The 6,473-nt window shown below is 36.6% G+C and overlaps 1 pseudogene; it reads right to left on the bottom strand.

The window, feature by feature from the left end:
• Positions 1-5,112: 5,112 nt before the first annotated feature.
• LOC149541125 (uncharacterized) lies at positions 5,113-5,965 on the bottom strand (annotated as a pseudogene).
• Positions 5,966-6,473: the final 508 nt, after the last annotated feature.

Genomic DNA, 6,473 nt, shown 5'->3' with positions numbered 1-6,473 from the left:
AAGTCAAAAAGAGTTAAGAAACAAGTTATTGGACCTGAGAAAAGGAAGAAAACATTGTTGACAATTGCATATTCTAGTGTGGAAGAAGAAGAGGAACAAGAAGTTAAGCAACCTAAAAAGGTTATTGCTTCTAAGTAGCTAGCAAGTAAAACAACACAACCTTGGCAACTAAAGATAGAAAAGATTAACACGACTATTACCAATGAGGGGAACTTTGTGCAAATGAATAAGTTTTATGATTTGTACAATGATATTGAGAATGAGAAAATTGATATCTCTACTATGAGATATTGTTGGGATTAAAGATAGAGTAACTGAGAGGGGGGGTGAATCAGCTACTAACAAAAAACCTTAATCACATATCCCTTAGCTGTCTTCAGGATCTGGTTACTACTGATACTCGATAAAAAAATGTTGTAACTCAATAAATTAAACTATTACTTATGTTCAAGAATTCATGCATGTAATTGAAAACAAAATGACCACAAGAGACACCAAGTTTAATGTGGAAACCCAATATGGGAAAAACCACCAAGTAACTAGTTACTAGTTTTTCACTCTTCTGAAGTGAGCCTTGTTAGGAGCCAACCCTGTTAAAGGTTACAATACACACTGTTAGGTGTGACCTTGTTAGAGGATTTTGATCACCTTGTTAGGAGTGGCCTTGCTAGAGGTCTTTAGAACAATTCAACTGAACTATCACCTTGTTAGAAAATTTACAAAATGGCTATTAAACCAACTTTGTTAACAGATTTGAAATCACTGCTACAATTGTTAGAAAGCAACAATGAATTGACCTGAACAAGATGCAACTGAATTTGCTAATTACAGGTCTTTGTTCAGCATCATTAGATCCTCCTTGATCAAATATGGCTTTGTTGATCCTCAATGATCTCTAATCATCCTTCAAATTCGCTTCCACAATAATCAGTCCTCATATCACATTAATTCCACTTTCACACTTAGAATTCACAACTTGACCTCTTAATTATACCATTCAGATTGTCAAGTCAATCCAATTACATGTTACATTTACCAATAAACCATACATCAGTCAGGTACAAATATTACTCTAAACAAATAAATTTTATTTCATACAACAATGAAATCCTTTACTGGCTGACCCTGCTCGGTAAATACTGCTTCCAAAAATTTCTTGAGTTAACCTTCTTGACTTGGTTAACATTGCAATATTTGTAAAATCCTTTGCCTTCTGAGTTTACTCAGTAAGAATTGAATTCCTTCATGAGAGCTCGATAAGAACTGCTTCTGCCACATTTCCTTTAATGACTGAGTGAGCTCGCTAAGAACTATTTAATCAGTAGATACTGCAAGTTTTCTTTACTAAACTTTTGAGCTCTGTAGACTCTATCCTTTTCCTTGCTAACCTTCTAAGCTTGGTAGACATTGTTCTTTGCCTTACTGACCATCTGAGCTCGGTGGACTCTATCTGATAACTAATATGACATTTGTGTGACATCAAAGACAACACACAATTGAACAATTGTATCCAACAATCTCCCTCTTTGGCATTGATGGCAACACAACATGTCATAGCAGAATGAAATTTGAAAACAAGTCTTTTACAAATAGATTACTTCACTTTCTTTTTCAAACACAGTAAACTCCCTCTTTCACAATAATCTCTCCCTTTTACATAAACTCTTATTATTTTGCAAATTTTAGAAAGATATGACAGTATACTCTCCCTCTTTGATAGCACATGCCAAAGACAACTTAAAACAACTAAATAGAATTGTACCTGATGTACTAATTCATATGCAATGTCTTTATTGGCTTGCTACATCAACTGATAGATTTTCAATTATGTTCCTATTGATGCATCACTAAAACTATATTTTAGTGAGCTTCAGATAGGGGAATGACCCCTAACTTACCTCTTAGATACAAAAATGCATCCTTAGGTAAAGGTTTTGTGAATATGTTAGCAATTTGTTCCTTTGTATGAACATATTCCAATCTTATTTCCTTTTCTTGTACCAATTCCCTAACAAACTGATACTTTATGGCAATATGTTTGGTTTTTGAATGCATCACTAGATTCTTGGATATGTTGATTGCACTTGTGTTGTCACAAAACATAACAACAAGTTCTTTGATTTCTTGCTTCATACCTTCCAATAATTTTTTGAGCCACACAATGTTTGAAAATTTTACTACTACTGCAACATATTCAGCCTCTACTATGGATTGAGATGTACAATTCTGCTTTTTACTTGTCTAAGAAACCAACCTTTTTCCAAGAAAGAAAGCTCCTCCACTTGTACTCTTTCTGTCATCAACATTCCCTGCCCAATCTGCATTAGTGAACACTTTTAAATCTATATTTTCTCCAAGTTTATACCATAATCCATAATCTTCAGTTCCTTTTAAGTATCTCATGATCCTTTTGATTTCCATCATGTTATTTTCTTTTGGTGTTGTTGAGAATCTTGCTACAATTCCTACTGCAAGGGCAATGTATGACCTTGTGTGCACTATGTTGGTGTTTGAAAACGTTACCTGTTTCCAATTATCCCCATGAGAACCTGACATATCTAGGGGCAGCTAACTCCCATTTTAAACATATCATTTTAGACACAGGGCCAACTATAAGGCATGACCCTTCTTCTTCTTCAAGCTCTGCAAAACCTAGGCGGGTGGACCTACAGATTCTTTATATGGTACCAGTTGTCAAAACATACACTGAATCTATTAAGAAGCAGATAAAACCCTTATTTCTCCTGATAACTCATGAAATAACATTAATCTACAGTAGCTAAATGCAGATCTAGGAATCTCAAAAGCTGAGTGAGGGCATTCTATTATAGCTCTTCAACATGAAAGGGAAATTCATTTGATTAAAGATGTTGATTCAACAAAACCTCAAAATTGCAATAGTACAACCAGTGATCCTATAACTGATCAGTGCCTAATCCATTGGGCAATTACATGAATTCAAAACATACATCTGTGACATCAAGACATATCTCATATACCCAGACATCAGATCTATCCAACCACCTTGTGATTCAGGTATCAGTGTTCATTCAGGTCTCATTCTTACGAAATATCCTTCTCAAACAACTAGTAACCTTGTTTAAACATATCGAGCATTTACTTGGCCCTTTGGTCCAACAACAAAATACATCAAACATACAACCTGAAAGGGATGCAAATGGGTCTCAAATCTTTGTTCCAAAACCACATAAGACTTACAGATTGCTGAGACAGAAGACAAGAATCAGAACAAAACTAGTGAAATTGTTGCTCATATGTATTCATTTCCTTGAAACTATACATTCAGATGCATAAAATTAAAACATGAGACAACCTAATATCTCAAAACTATCTGTATTATCTATACCACTATTGTTCTCATGAGAGTTTTGCTGAAGAAAATGGTGTCACGGTCATGGAAACATGTCAAAATACTGGAACCAATGGTCTCACAATGCAAAAATTGGAATCCCTAATGGTATCACAGCAATGAACTTTTTCTTCCCAAAAACTGGAACCTACTGGTTTCTCAGTAACAAAAACTGCCACCAAGAAAAAATGAAAGATAGAAAGATATAGCAAAAGAAAGAATCTCAGATCTGATCTTCAAGTGACAAGTGTCCATTTGAAAAGAAATCCTCTGTAACTGAATAACTTCTTCCTTCCATCTCCCATTCTGATCTGATCTTGTTTCATCATTTCTATTACTGACTTGCAAAATATCTCTGTTGAAATTATGAAACCCTTTTGAGTCACCAAAGTATTTGATTTGCCTTATGAAAATGCCAGTGAAAATGAGTTTTTACTAAGTAAATTTGAACAAATTTGACCCTAACTGCATTTCCATTGCCTTTTACTGATATTCAGGTAATTACCTTGACAAAAAATCAAAACTAAACTTCCTAGTCTGAAAATGGTTGCAATTTAGGTACCTGATAGAAAACCCCCTTTAGCAAGAACACATTGCTACCTGTGCAAAAATTGACTCTGAAATTGAAAAGTTCGTCTTCTCCCGATTCTGGCGATATATTGGAGTCCATGTTTTGCTTACAGAAAACCCCTAGAATCTTATTTCGAGAAATGCCCCTCTATTATAACTATCAGGTCTGCATTCCTTTTTAAATTTAAAATTTGAAAATTTTAAATTTATCTAAAGTTAAAACTTTAGAATAAAATGTCCCCTTTTGCAAATTTTAAAAATCTGATGTGCATCCATTATAAAAATAATAATAAAATATTATTATTTTTTATTCTTCAATTTGCCCTTGCCTTCCAATTAGAGTCAACAGAGTTTGACCAACCTTTCTACCATGTGGCAGCCTCTGATTGGCCAACCACTGTTCACAAATGCCATGTCAGCATCATCAGGACCCAGTGCCACATGTCGAGAATGCGCTTCCCTGCATTTTTTAACCTCCGCGCAACTCTTTTTGCGGGGAAGCATCGTTCGTCAATTTTTGACACGTGGCGGCATCTGGTTCAATGACACCACATCAGCACAGTTGTTGATTCGTTTAAAATTTTCTTTGACCCCACATCTTGCTGATGTCATCTACGGGTACAGGGCCCACACCATGGATTGCTGCCTTTACAAAATCCCTTAGTCTTTGGACACCACATATTTGCAAAGACTTGTATTTAAAAACTTTAAAACCCTCCCACATAATCAATATGGGATAAAAATCTTGCCCTGTGGCTTCTCTATTCTTTCCAAGGTGTTTGGTGTTCTCTTGCTTGCTAGTGCTCTGTTCACAGCGTGAGGTTCCTTCTTGGCTGGCTTATGGCATGAAGTTCTTTTATTTTAAAACTGCTCCTTTATGTGGCGTGGGAACTTTTTCCAGAGAGCTACGGCTCTATTCTTGCTTTGACCTGCGTTTTTCCTATGACTGCCTTCAATCTATGAGCTCCTCTGGTTTTTGTTTGCTGGGCGTTTCCTTTTGCTTCACACCGCGCAGCATAGTGGTCTTGTTCTTTCTTACTGCCTGCGGATTTTCTTCATGTTGAACCTTTCTCCATCGTTGAAGCCCCTCTTTGTATCTTGTTTCCTCCTTTTTTTAGAAGTTTCTCACTTGATTGACTGCAGATTTCTTTTCAAGTTTCATGTGTGGGATGCTATTTGCAAGGCGGCTCCCTTCTGAAATGCATGGACGCTTCACTCCTCAGGTGAATCAAAAAACTCATCCTATCAATTTGGGGACGGACTACTTCAGTAACCGATTCACTATCAAATTTCTTTAGTATGTTGAAAAGAGGAACTCGAGGAATGATATTCTTCTCCATTGCATCTTTAAATAGAGGAGGAGGAGGCAAATCAAGTCCAAGCATAAGGAAAGGCATTCTACAGACTTCTATGACCACATTTTCTGGACCTGCTTTATCCTGAATACCAGTTGCTTTATGTTGTTGCTCCATGCCTTCTTTCTTCTCATTCCCTTTCTTGTTTTGAATCTCTTTCACTACCTCTAACTCACCTTGAAAACACTTGTAAATAATGCTACTCTTAGATTTCTTTGTCCCTCCAAGGTCCGAGTGAAGGGTATTTAAAAGCCAAGACATGAACTCCACAGGATCTGACTGCACACCAATGCGAAATCGCTTCTTGCTGGCTACCATAACTGCCTGAAGAAATTCACGGGGACTCACCTGTCCCTTGAAATTAAGAGCATGCCATATTTTCCTTTTCAATTCTCCAAATCGATGAACAAGAGGGGACTTGCAGTTCTGATAATTTTCAGGAATAAGAAAAAAGTTTCTTAGAGGAGTAATCTGCATTAGTGATTGAATGGTTACATTGACAAAATCAGTTTCCTTGATGTTGTTGAGACCTACCATGCCAGGTAAATAATCAGATCCATCAAGTGCCCTAGACCATTGCTTAATAGTATCAAGTTGCTCAACCTAGTCCCTTGAGAACCTTGGGTTCAAGACATGTCGAATATCATCCAGTGAAGGATCATTAACTTCATATCCAAATTGATCATAGAATCATCACTAAAAACTTAATGCAATTATTTCCACCCCACTATGAAATCACTGTCAAGAGGCCTGTTACCTGCCTTTAAAAACTTATTCATACATCTGACAGAGACCCGAAACTCTAGATATATCATTTCTCTGACATGTTCAGCAGGTCTGCAAGATCTCGTTGCATGACAACATCGGGGTCAAAACATATCGACCTCTGAAGTTGCCTCCTTAAAATTACCTGCAGAGAAACACGTTAGAAAGCAATGAACTGGGTTTGGAATTGACCTTGAATGCTGGGCAAATTAGCACATGGGAAAACAAAAACTTGGACACTCATTCTTTGTCATGAGGACATTACAGATCTATGATTTAGGCTCATTACGAATAACAGGGCGCAAACGACATTCAGTCAAAGTGGGCTACTTAGAAATTTGCAAACTGGAGATGCTGACAGAAAGCATTTTTTTGCAAATGGAATTGACCTGGAAAAGTGTGCAAATGGATTC

The sequence above is a fragment of the Cupressus sempervirens genome, chromosome 9 (assembly GCF_028749045.1).
Source record: "Cupressus sempervirens isolate cs-2001-9-10 chromosome 9, ASM2874904v1, whole genome shotgun sequence".
In the NCBI taxonomy this organism is placed as follows: Eukaryota; Viridiplantae; Streptophyta; class Pinopsida; order Cupressales; family Cupressaceae; genus Cupressus; species Cupressus sempervirens.
This window is presented reverse-complemented; position numbering and strand designations above follow the sequence as displayed.